The sequence below is a fragment of the Ostrinia nubilalis genome, chromosome 3, assembly GCF_963855985.1.
Source record: "Ostrinia nubilalis chromosome 3, ilOstNubi1.1, whole genome shotgun sequence".
Taxonomy (NCBI): Eukaryota; Metazoa; Arthropoda; class Insecta; order Lepidoptera; family Crambidae; genus Ostrinia; species Ostrinia nubilalis.
This window is the reverse complement of record NC_087090.1, coordinates 2505461-2519262: the sequence shown is the minus strand read 5'-3', so window position 1 is coordinate 2519262 and position 13802 is coordinate 2505461. Positions and strand designations below refer to the sequence as shown.

The 13802-nt window shown below is 35.4% G+C and overlaps 1 protein-coding gene across 3 annotated transcripts in view; it reads right to left on the bottom strand.

The window, feature by feature from the left end:
* LOC135087583 (insulin-like growth factor-binding protein complex acid labile subunit) overlaps nt 1-13802 on the bottom strand; it is a 344347-nt gene that overhangs the window by 247532 nt on the left and 83013 nt on the right. The window contains exon 2 of one of the 3 annotated variants that reach the window (XM_063982312.1): nt 5692-5735. The exons of the other annotated variants lie outside the window; for them this stretch is intronic. The gene's annotated coding sequence lies outside the window, so the exon portion shown is untranslated. The remainder of the gene's footprint in view (nt 1-5691; nt 5736-13802) is intronic. 3 annotated transcript variants of the gene reach the window in all.

Here is a 13802-nt window from a genome sequence, read left to right as displayed (position 1 = left end):
ATTGATATTATGATTAATTTACTTGAACAGTTGGGATTACAACTGTCTCCTACTAAATCTAAATATTGCATGTTCAGTCGTGGATATAGAACTCAACGACATACTCTTTCAATCTCTAACTATCAATTGGAATCTGTACCAAATATTAAATATCTAGGTTTTTGGCTTGATGCAGCTCTGCGGTGGAAAAAACACATAAATGAATCATTCGAAAAAGCAAACAAATGTTTAAATATATTTAAAATTTTAGCTGGGTCCGGATGGGGCGTGCATCCAAAACACCTCCGTCGTTTATATATCTCTCTAGTACGTAGTCGACTGGATTACGGCTGTTTCTTATACGATAATAGTGCCGACAGTAATCTATCTAAATTAGAAAAGCTCCAAAATAAAGCTTTACGAGTTATAGGAGGTTTTATTAGAACCACTCCAATACACGTGATGGAAAGTGAACTCTGTCTCCTTCCACTAAGTTTAAGAAGAAAGTCCTTGGGTTATAAATATTGTTTAAGAACTTTGTCATGGACTGACAATAAAACAATTGTTTTATTACAACAACTTAGTCTCCTAAGTACTAATAATTATTGGAATCGAAAGAAACACCCTTTGTTGCAAATAATATTTGAAGAAATTAAACAAGAAAATATCTATAGCACACCTCATCTGGAAGCCTTCAATTTACCTATCTGGAGTTCTAAAATTGATGTAAACAATATTGTCACTGAATTAGATTGTCTAAGTATTGCCAAATCCGAAGTGAACAGTTATGTATTAAAGGCGGAAATTTTAAAAGAAATTAATGAGAAATACTTTGATTGGTGGAAATTGTACACAGATGGTTCTAAGAACAATAATGCCGTAGGCGCGTCTTTTTTTGATCCGCAACTTAAAAATAATGGTATTTTCAAAATTAACCAAAACATCAACATTATGACTGGAGAACTAGTGGCCATAAATGAAGCACTTTCTTATACGAGAAATTTACCTTACAACAAAATTGTAATCCTATCAGACAGTAAAAGTGCTCTCCAGCATGTAGCACGCTGCACCTCTGGGTACAGAGGAGTTGCGTTAGCTTATGCTGTTTTACAACAACTGTTTTATTATCAAAATAGTAGCAAAAAAGTTGTTTTACAGTGGATCCCACCCAGCCCATATAGGTATTGTGGGAAACGAGGAGGCTGACCGTTAAGCGAAATTGGCACTTTGCGAAGGTACTATTAAAGATATAAAACCAAGTAGTTCAGAAGTTTTCAATAAATATAAGAAGGTTATTCGTAATATGTGGAAAGAGCATTTTAATCAAAGGTCTTGTGAAAAAGGAATATGGTACAAAACGCTACAGTCAGAACCTCCTCGGGTGCCCTGGTTTGCCAATATTTGTTTTGATAGATTACATACAATAACTGCTCATAGGCTTCGATCTGGCCACATTCCACTTAATAAATTTAAATATCTGATGAAAGTTACAGACACCCCGAACTGTGAAATATGCGGTGTAATAGATGATGTGTTTCACTTGTTGATGGAGTGTGACCGGAATCGGCACCTTAGAGACACTGTGTATAGTATTCTTAATGTTAACAAACACGATGTTGGTTTATTGTCTAACTTCCTAGCAGAGCCGTCATCAGAGGCAGCCAGAGTAGTGATAAACTTTGCTATTTCTAGTCTTAAGTTGATTTAGATACTAAGTTTTTTGTTATGATGGAGCTGACATGTTCGACTGTATCGATCTAAGCTCCTAAATAAAATAAAGAGAAAAAAAAAAAAAAAATATTACAAGCCATAAGAAAGAAAGAAACCAAACTGGCCAGTATTCTTTGAATACACTATCCGATTTCCAGTTCAATGTTTCAGATAAAATTATACGCGTCTTTAAGAGTGAGTTGCAAAACGCTAGCAAAAAGGTGACAAAGTGGTTTCAGCTATTCTTTGTGGCGATTAAATGATAGCATTTTATGCTCGTCTCTATGAGTTGAATGGGCTTGGTATCGTTATAAAAATGTTACGAGCAGTGACAATGGAGGGACATAAAACGGTGCTGTAGTGAGACAGATTGAGGCTGAGAACGCAAGATTCATTGGTCATATCTTGAGATTAGGTTGTTAATGTGAGTTATGGCCGACCTGGACTAGAATGCAAGTAAACAACTATTACAATCGGGTGACATACACAATGATGATAACTATATGACGCACACCAAGATAGAGTAGTACAACTCAAAATATCTGTTTTTTACGGGAACAGCAAGTTTGTAGTTCACGTAGTTTTTGACGCAGATTTCGATAGTCACAATAACTCAATTTTGGATAATTTTGAGTTATGTCCTTTATCTTAATGAGCGATAAACATATTTATTTTTCCTAAATGGAAATAATAAGCTTAACTGCAGGAATAACCTTTCAAACAGCTGTTGACACTAATTCATTAGAATAAGGCCGGGACCACACAATCGCAATTACACCACGTCACGGCATGCAAATTGCAGCGAACGTGAGCACGCGCCTTATTATGCGCGAACGCGTGCAAGGCGCGTCTCGACATACTGAGGCATAATTAATGCTCCTTGTAATACCTAATTAAAGTATAGCGTCTGTAATAGTAATTAAAAAAAGCCATCGTGGACATTAAAGAAAGAAATTTTAAAAGTAGGTAGGTAGGTATGTTTAAAAGTGATATTGCTGAATTATTATTCACTAATTTCTGTTACGAACTAGGTAAGCTATAACGACGAATAATTACCTTGACGTAATAAAGAAACAATTTATTATTAATGGAGTTCCAGTATGAATAAAGCAACTATTTCACAAATTGAAACCTATCAAACTAAATTAAACTACGAAGAAAGCAATCAAATTAACAGAGCCAACGAAATCAGCCATAAATTAAATATTCTATCTACAAAAGATTGCACAATCAACTTAATAGCTGAAACAAATGAAACAATTACCAGGGGCAAACAAGTTTCTGCAGATCTCCCGGGTACGTACAATTAGAAGCAGACCCGGGGGAAATGCAGAGATAGGCAGGAGTAATCAAATTCGCAGTTGAAATGCAAAGGAAACTTCAAGACAAATGGACGAGGCTGGCCGAAAAGAAAACAAAAGAAAGTGCAATCAGCATTTAATTTTAAAGAATTAGTACAACTCTAGTTAGCGAGGATACTGGCCGAAGAGAATATAAGCGAAAAGCAGCGCAAAAGAAACAAGCAAATTCAAAATTGGAAAACCTTCAAGTAACGAATTGTATTTAAACTTTTCAAAGTTGGAATGTAACAGTAATACGTTTTGAAAATTAGAAACAAAAGCGGAAACTCACTTTGATTTAAATTAAGCCTAACGTACTCGTACAGGCTCATTTTAATTACATTACTTTCAAAAACGCAAAGTCTCTGAATTAGTTTAGTCTGTCAATAGTTAGCGTATAATAAAACAAAATTTATCGAATATCGAATCTTTAAAATCCTCCAGGTAGCAAGTGAAAATTTCTCAACACACGTTTTAAGAATATTGCATAGTGAGTGAATCATTTTATCCCCTTGAAAAATTTCTACGAAACGTCGTTGTGAAGATTTTCTGAACAAGAAAATTTTGAATTTCGAGCGGCCTCTTGAATATTCCGCATTCTTAAAGGCATCTTTTACTTTGAAACGTTCCGTGTGACGTAAGCATGATGGATGAGCTGTAAGTCTTATACGATAAGGCACTTAACTACTTTCTTAATAAGTTTTAATTTTCTGGATCTACTTCCTTATTCGTTATTTTGCATACTGTCTTATGCAACCAGGTCATCTGGTAGAAATCAATTCTTAGCAATAAGGATGCTAAAGTTGTGAATGTATAATATATTTGAATCTATTGTGTTTTGTAGTCAAACTAAAAGTTTTGTGTGGTGTACTATTTATAACCCAAAATTGAAGAAGTTGCGTGTTCAGTTCATATGCAAATACTACAATTAATTGCATGTCCTAAGTGTGATTCGAATTAGCACCAAGCCACAAACACTTCGTCGTCGTTTCAGCCAGCATCCAATGATTTCCGAAAATGTCTACATGTATACTATAAACCGGACAAATATTGTTAAAGCTAATCAGACGCACCCCCACGATCCGGGATCACGCCGGAATCCCGCCGGCCCGCCGGACACGGGACTAATGTCGCGGCGGCGGGACAAATAGTGCGCCGGATTACGGGCACCTTGATTAACTAAGCCGCCGTTTTATTATGCACCCCTGGTACTTGTTTGTACTAAGCTTTTCCACCCTGTACTATTATTAGTTAAGGTTGGCTTTGGGTTCAAAATGACAATCATTTTGAGACAAATACAGTCGATTCGTCACGCTTATACAAGTTTCATACATTGAGTAAATTCGTCATAAAAGTGAGCAAGTACTCCTTAGGTATTATTGAATCTGTACAAGAAGAAATGTATGAGTTGTTGGCACGAACTTACACTTTGTGCCCGCGGCTAGAGAGCTAGGAATTTTATTAGAATTTTTGATTTTCTTCATTTAGGATTCAATTTTTCATTCATTACGGATCATTTTCCATTAGAAGATGCAAGCCAAGAGTTTCGCCGATATGGTTAAAAGTTAATATTAACGAATGGCCCAAACTGGTACAAATGATATAAATCGTATAACAACTGTAGATGTTTAATTCATAATTCAACACGTACGGAACCAATACAGAATTGTCATAACATAATTCCATGTAGCGGTCCAAATTCAGGTAATGCGTACAGCTTAGTGAGGTTTGCAGCTTGTATAATTATTGCTTCAACAGGACCAAATCTAGTGATGTAATTTGCTTGCAACCGGTGTAAATATAATGTAGGGGAACTTGGTAAGCTCACAGCAAGCTACTCTAACTAGAAAAGAGAAGGTAAGATAGAAAGGGATAATCCTTCACAACAATATGGACTTCAGCTGTTATTTTAAGTAAATGTATAGTGGTTTCACTAAAAGAGATACTGTTTTATCTTTCACTCCACCTGTTAAGGGTGAAACTACGCAGGAAAATTACTGGAAAAAACCATTTATGTAGCGTTTTTACTTTTTTAGTATCTCTTAAAAGGTAATAAGTAATAGCTTCCATAACAATATTATTATATCAAAGGTTCAGATGATTTCAATCAAGAGTAAATATTGCCACCTCTCTTTCCCACCGCTGCAACTCCTGTGTAGCCAGGATCTACAGCTTGACCGCCAATCAAAACCTAACCAGTGAAGGTCAAGTTTATCGCGGGAAAAGTTAACTGTCATTGGACCCGCAACGAAATTAATCAGAAGAACATATAAGCTTTGAGTAAATATTAATACACAAAGCAGATGTGAACCTGTTTTCTCTATTCCAAGTATAATATAATGGAAACGTATTATTCCCGCGTGTCAACTAACCACGTGTGCTGGAATTGCTTTCATTGGAATTATAGTTCCAACGTGCTATAACCAGGTTAGTTACTCATTATTTGCTTTTGGCGAGCTGGTATTCTAATCGTTTCCGTTAGGTACTGAAGATCATGACTCAGTTTCAGGAAATTGAAACTGCTGTTTAAATATACATCAAGGGTGCAATGACAGCTCATATTATGAAGGAACCTTATGTCGTTTGTAATAAGGACTATTTAGAAACTTGTACATATAATGAGACGTGCTGTCGAAAGTACATGTGTATTTGGTGTACTTACAGCTGAACATCAGATGTAACCTTGTCGTTGAGACCGCTTATTACCTGCGAAGAAAAAAACGCATTTTGTAATGAATTTGTAACACACTTGGACTAATAATAATTATTATTATGTGCATAATAATAATTATTGAAATCCTAACACGTAAGTGCTTATTAACTGTCCAGCGACAAAAACCAAGTCACGAAATTTTTTAACATAAATTATGCGATTCAAAATGTAGTTTAAAATTGGGTTTATAATAACGTCTGCCTTAAAAGTTTTTCTTGTAAGTGATGTAGGTTATTTTTTTCAGACATACTTTTCAATTGGAAATAAAATTACCCAGAGAGACGCAAATGTGAATCGACACTTCTGAAAGTCATGACGTAATGAATAGGCAACACCAATAAGGGCATTAACGTCACGGAGATTAATGACGCCATCACCATAGATCATGTCGTTTTTCTTTGATATGCAAAATAAAATTCGCGCAATCATGTACCGAAGTCATATAGAGGGTTTTATTTTATTCCAAATCGAGTATGGATTTACATGATTCGCACACAAATTCCAGAAAAAAACATTTTGGATTCTTGAACGAGAAAAATGAAGAACATTTTAAACATAATGACCAAAATGCTGAAATTTTTAATTGATGTTTCATTTCACGTTATCTTTAACAACTTTGAACCTAAACACGGGTTATTTCAGAAATATAGGTTTTTTTCCCGTTTTGGTGTACGAAAATACTTAGTTCAAATATTATATTTTAATACCAATTTAATTTTCTTTTGACTGTCAAATCAAAATCATAAAACAAAAAATGATACAAAATATTAAACATGAACAACCCAATGCTCTTCCACCTTGTATCCGATCAGTTGCACACCACTGATAGCCCTATCTTCAAATCGTTCGTTATCTCCCCCGGTTTTAATACCTCTATGATTCGGATTACTAATGTTTGGCCAAAAAACGTTTCCCAAATTATCACATCGCAAACAACGTTTCGCAAATTTTCATTTGGCAAATTCTCATTTGGCAAAGCAACTTATTGCAAACTTTTAATACGCAAATGTTTTTCTTGGCATATTATTTTTTAGCAAATTATTGTTTGGCAAAGTATGGTTTGCCAAATGTTTCATTAGGCAAAAATATTTCACGATAAACTATTTACAAAATAATTTGATTGGTGCATAGAATGGTATACAAATTAGCTTGTGGTTATTATTTTGTTTAGTAGGGAGTTAATATAAAATTTGTTCTACATTAATTTCCTTATTTCATTCTTTGTATCGAAATTTCCAAATGATTCATTAACAATAGAGGTGATTCTAGCGCTCGGCGGCCGCTGCCGCGGCACGCTTCGCTCGCCTTCGCGCATTAAGGGTCACTGTTCTAACCTAACCTAACCTACTATTTTCTGCAATACCTACTTTTTGCAACCATACTATTTTCTGCAATGTTTTACATAAAATTATTGTGAAAACCATGATCATGTGCCTTATGCTTTGATTTGTGGGTAACGGTGGGTAAGTATGTGAAGTGTTAATTTGACCAAACAAATTATTTGGGATATAATATTTGGCAACATAAAACATTTGCTATATAAACATTTGCCAAGTAAAATTTGGCCAAATGATAATTTGACCAAATGAATTAGTTGCGAAAAGTACAGTTGCTAAAAGTTCATTTGGGAAATGAAACTTTGGCGATAAGTTGTTTGCGAAGTGAAATTTGGCGAAAAGTAATTTGGCCAAACGGAAGGATACCCTATGATTCATTGGGTGACCGGCGCGGATGTATGTAATCACAGATAGGGGCATTTAATGGGCCGAATTAAGGCGAGCGGTCGACAAAGATATCGTGGTATCACGTAATAACCCCTACATCTTTCGGCCGGTCAAATCGCTATGGGATTTAAAAGGACACGCCACCCCTTCTCTGGTTTGTGGCTTTGTTAAATGCCTATTGCTTGTGAGTGTGTAAATAACTGTAGGAAATACGATAGTGTGTGAGGATGATTAGATATCTTGTAAACGCAATAGCTCCTGGACAGATTTTGGTGAATCTTCGTAATGATGTTAGTTTATTACATAGAATAGCACATAGGCGTGTAAAAATGTACACATGAAGCAAGCAGACGCTAGCTTAATAATTAAAAAAATGTAATCCAAAATACATTTCAGGACCATTCGAATAAAACATTTTCAGTTATTTTTTTTAATTCAGGGAGAATGGACTTAAAATTATTCACATTTTTCCACAAAGCTGTCAAGTCCAGTGTAGTATAAAAGATTTTAAACCTGTTAAAACCAGTGATTGTAATTTTAAATTATTTTTAAAACGTTTTTTCACTATAAAAAGGTCCACTTGCCATAAAAAAGGTCCATCTAAGATTTAAATGTTACGATACGGTCCTCGCCTGTTTAGGACAAAAATATTTACGCGAGCATCAGCTGACGTGGACAGTTGTTTTTGCGGGACTACTTTTGACAGCTAACTGCATTACGCCAGTCAATTTGGCGCGGCGCCAGCGCCGTGTCGTGGCCCGCGTTTTTACCCCGGCAGATGACGGGGTTTGTGCTTGACAATCATGGGGATGTTTTGTTGATTGAAGTGTTGAGGTTATTTGATAAAATGTTAAATGAAATAAATATTTTTTAAGGTTAATCTATTTAAGAATTTGCGCGTTTAATAAAACTCGCTTAATTAAGCGACAGCGTAATAATCGGCATAAAATAATTATGTAGAATATAAATAAGCGTCACAGAGGGTTTGTTCAAGAAATACTGCCAGTCTGGTGATTAATTTATATATTTTAGTATTGTAATGTATATTTATTATCTAACACTAAAATATGAAATCTCTAAGCACATAAACAATTCAGAGGTCTTAAACAAGAGTCTTCCATTAATATGTATATGATTTAAATACCTAATTATTTTAGAGAATATTATTATCTTGCTTTGATTAGCAGCCTATTAATTTAGCTAAAGCCACATGATAGGTTTTTTGATAGCTGGTCTTAATTTATTGAACATAAACTTTTTTATGTCTTTGATATCAAAATTTAACGATTTGTAGTTTCGTTTTCGTTTTACTATGTTGCGTGTTTTAACGAATTGAATTAGTTTTCTAAAGTCCAGTTGGATTTTTCTAAGATCTTAGATAGGAATTATTTATTTTGTATTGTTAGCTGATATGGTTCTTAATTGTTAAAAACAATTGAATGTCAGACTTGCAAGCTACGGTTAATTGAATTTAAAAGCGTTTTCTTTTTGTTATTCTTAGCTGCCAGTACAGATAAAAACAAAAGAAAAATTTACGTTTTGTTTTTTATTGTTCATTTTTCCAAACTACACTCAATAGCAATTTAATGTGACAAGTTGTGATACAATCAAAGCTATGGTTCATACATAGAACATTGTATGAATTAACCTTCACAATGAGAGCAAAAACAATTGTATAGACGTTAAAATTCCAGTCTCGCCTGAGAATCGAACCCAGGAAATCCGCCGCAGTGCCGATGCATTATAGTAGACATGCATACAGTATGTTCACTGCACTAAGCATGTTAGCTTTGTAGAAGACGGAATTCAAGAAATATCAATGGATCTTATAGACTTTTCCTTTTATCATGAAGAATTTGACAACTAAAGCCTAAATCCCGGTGTCAGAATGAATCTGTAATGGCACAATCTTTAGATCACGAAATCATCCTTCGCTTATTTTAAGAATCATTAAAAACACGAGCAGAAAACGAAACGTAGTGTATGTCTCCCACTAGGTGGACCGACCGACGATCTGGTGAAGGTCACGAAAAGCACCTGGATGCGGGCAGCGCAGGACCGGTTGTTGTGGAAATCCTTGGGGGAGGCCTTTGGCCAGCAGAGGACGTCAATGAGGGCTATCGTTTTAGCGCTCACCAGTTAGCGCCACTGTAGAGTAAGGTCCTGTCACTTGCTAGTAGCGAAGACAGTGGCACCAACTGGTGAGCGCGAAAGTGGTAGGAGGACTATCGTATTTGCACTCATCAAGATGGTGCCACTGTAGAGTAAGGTCCTGTCAATCGCCAGGGGTGCCAACTGTTAAGTATAAAAAAGATGGCCCTCATTGGCTGAAACGAACGAAGTAGCCCTTAGAGTTTGTGCAGCAGTGGACGTCATTCGGCTGAAACGAACGATATAGCCCTTCAAGTAGATACCAGCGAATTGGAACACAATAGAAATCATTTGTTACCGTGGTCTTAAGCGACCGCTTAGTTTTCCACGTGATAAACAAAGGACTGACCTACTGCTTCATCTTCCTTTACAGTAACACTGAACGAACGGTACATGCACTCGTATCACAATTACTACCGGAAAATGGAGATTGGTTTAATTCCATGATTGCAACCGCCAGACATATGCGCGCGCGCATTTAAGCTATTTCTATGGCGTGACGGCTCAGGTTATGGTGGTCGATGATTTATAGTGCCCGGTATTAGATTGTCTTGCTTTACGAGTAGGAATAGTAAATCATAGCGCAATCAGAACAGTATTGAAGTAGACAGAAACATAATGCTTAGCAATGACTGACATTAGCTACATTTCGAATTAGGAGTCTTCCGACGACTTGGCCCACTTTTAGCTTGGTCCACGGTCCAATTCCCCGAATTGAATTTTCAAATATTCAGCAATACCTATCAATTTTAAAGGTACTTAATAAAGTGGAAATGTATGTTTATTAGTTATGCCTTTTAACTTTATTATGTCATACTATGTCAAGTTACTTAATAATATGCTTTGTCCCCTTAATAATTTATTTTAAAACTAAATTTTCATCAGAATTAAATAACTCACTATTGCGACCTAACCTAAAGTCAGTGCCATCTATTAATATCCCCGGGAACTAAACATCAATCATGGCTGCTTAAAACCGTCTTTTTACAAACTAATAAGCTGGCCTCTTATTTTATACTTTGTTCTCATCACCGCGGGCCAACTTACGCTGGATAGTGTTGGGCCCATCATTCATATTCTTCGGCACGATGGCCCCCGGCTTAGGTCCAATTTAAATTCATCCGGGGAGGTTCGGCCGAATCACACCGCGGCTAATCTCACGTTAAGCTTGGTTACGGTTCTATGCAATTATGGGTTAGTAAATAGGAAGGTGTGTAAGAGAGCTGGGGATTATTTTGGAAGTGATTTTGAAATATACAGAAATTGTACATTTTTAAATCCGTCACTTAACATAGCTTTAAAATGTACATTGTCTACAGCCTAAAACACCCAAGCAATAATTATAAGAATTTAAATCCAATAAATAATAAAGCTTTTCTATAAGCAAAGGCGTCTATTGAGAATTAACAAAAACAACCAAAGATAATTAATTTATTTACAAATCTAATTTCATAAAATTCTGCCTCTATTTATTAAAATTGTAATGAAAAATCTTCTTTAATGAAACTTTATTAGCCACAAACAATCATTAAATACCTCATTAACCCTAAAAATCGTAGCCCATTAACCATCGCAACCCGCCGGAAAAAAGTATAGTTAATTTGACGAGTCTAAGGCGAACACCTGAAATCCTTCTGAGAGGACGTGCGGACGCATTTGCCGACCTATTTAAGGCACCTCATTGAATTTTATGCCTTCGACCTCCGTGCTAGCATAAGAGATTGGTTACTTAGAAAAAAATATTAGTCCGGAGGTGTTTGCCGGGAAATAGCGATTCTTTTACGTAATTACAGTATTTTAGTTGAAATATCGGCTGTTGGGTTGGAGAAATATTCGTTTCCATAATCTTCTTTGAGGTTGGCTGGCAGTATTTTTAAACCTTTGAGGTTAATAAGAATAACCATGACTTAAACAATACTTCTGCTTTTAGCCTAAATTCAACGCTTTTGAGCATCTTAAGCTCTATAACCCACGATTATATAATTAATAACACTGTGTACAATAGAAACATCATTAGAAATTCGTGACAATTGAAATCGTGATAGTTCAATGTTCCAACTTCGAACTGCAGGAATGGGAGAGTCCAATTTTGATTGCTATTGAATTGGTGATAGAGTTATCCATCGGTAAGCTGTCCTGTGGTTAGGCTTTTGTTATGGCTACAAAATGAACTACGGTCCGATTAAAAATTTTCCTTAAGGCTGAGTTGTACCACCTAACTTTGACCGTAACTATAACAATAACCGGTGTTTTTTGTATGGATTTTGACAGATTTTTTATGTTTGTCAAAGTTAAAGTAAGATGGTGCAACCCAGCCTTAGTGAGACATGCAATCTTTTCTTTTTTTATATCGATTCATAAAGTACGAATTTTATTAGAAGCTTTCATTAAGCTCAAGTTTGAAATTTCAAAACCGCCAGCTATTTTTCAAAACCAAATAATTCTCTTCACCAGTAAATGTTGAGATATGAACCAAAATTCCCGTTACATCTTCAAACTCAAAGGTAAAGGCTCAAAATAGAGAATAACCCTATCTTGCTATCTGATTTTCAGCTCGACCGCCTCGCTAATGAATGGCATCCAAAAAGGTTGCTTTGTTTTGTCTCCTGGTCACATTAAACAGATTGATCCCGCCTCCAGAGGGCACCACTTAGTGTAATTAAAAGCTTTAAGATTTTAGAATACCCCACGCATTTGGGGGTTGGATGCGAAATTTTGAATTTTGATTGCGGTGTTTTAGGGTTGAAGAAGATAGAAACATACAAAATGTAATTATAGAGCATGGTCTGACAACTCATGTAACGGTTTATTTATATTTTTCTAACGTGTTATGTGCAATATATGCCATGTGACGTCAGACAAAATATAAATTAAATACATCATAGCTGTCAAATCACATAAAAATACGTCACACGCCACTATTTGTCCATGCTAAAATGTTATTGCATGCATTGCATTGATCGAATACATTTGCATGTCATTAGATGCAAATATTAATTAACTGTACTCAGGATTGAAACTGCATAACGGTATTAGGTATTCAATGTTGGTTCTAATTTATGCGAGTTTTGATAGGCTTAATCAAACTATAAGTTCATTGATAGTAAAACATTGGAAAAACAAATAAGTAGTAAGTGAGAACTTGAAAGATAGTAGATATTTAGTTAAATTGAAGAGAAAATGGTTTTGTTATAAGAGGTAAACAGTATAATTCTATTATGCGGTCATTTTCTTATATTATATGACATTATTTCCACCAAATTAAATATTTCTTCTTCAATTGACAAATTATTCCCTAAACCATTAGACAGTATTACAGCATTAAGTGTATTTCATTTATTAACCGCCCACCAAGGTCAAAACTATATCAAAGGTCAAATCGTTCTCCAAACTTTAAGAACTACAAATTATGGCTTCGATTGTATTTGACTTGGTGTCAGAATCGAAAGTTAACAATTATTAATTATTGTACGCAACCGAAAATTTGGTGCGCGTTAATATTGACCTAAATACATTTTAAACCAGATTATGAAGACCCATAACGCTGACTGTAAGCCATACATAAACAGGTCACGGCACTGGTTACACTGACAGCCATTGATTTATGCCCAATAATTTTTAGTTTTAAGAAGCCCGTCATTACCAGCTTTTGTTAAACTTGGCGAGGCGCATTGAAAGGTCCCAAAAGAATGTAACTTTTAAAACTTTGTCTTTGAAAACGTGAACGCTTTTTTCGTCGACTGTTTTGAAGTTTAAGGTCGAAGCCCTTTCTGGGGTTATAATACAGATATTATAGCTAAAATCGTTTCTAGAATGATATTTTATAATTCCAAAACAAAGTACCTACCTAAAACCACATCTTACTTGATAGTTACCTTCGACGCTAGTTAAAAACAAATCAAAACTTCAAAATAATGGACGTTCAAGTACACGTGTCTCTAATTCAGGTACTTTATAACGTCACGTTACAAAAGAATCAGACCATAAAAACGCATTACATTGTGATAATGTCCAGTTAAATTCCCTAAGTCACGCTCGAGACGCATTAACTTTTTTTAACACAAGCGATCCCAAAATTTACCTCATTATAACGCTTTAACCTCTAATAAGAGGTCAATGAACTGTAAGTGAATAAAAAATGGCGGGCGTTTGACACATGTGTGATGGGACAGACTCACGCACTCT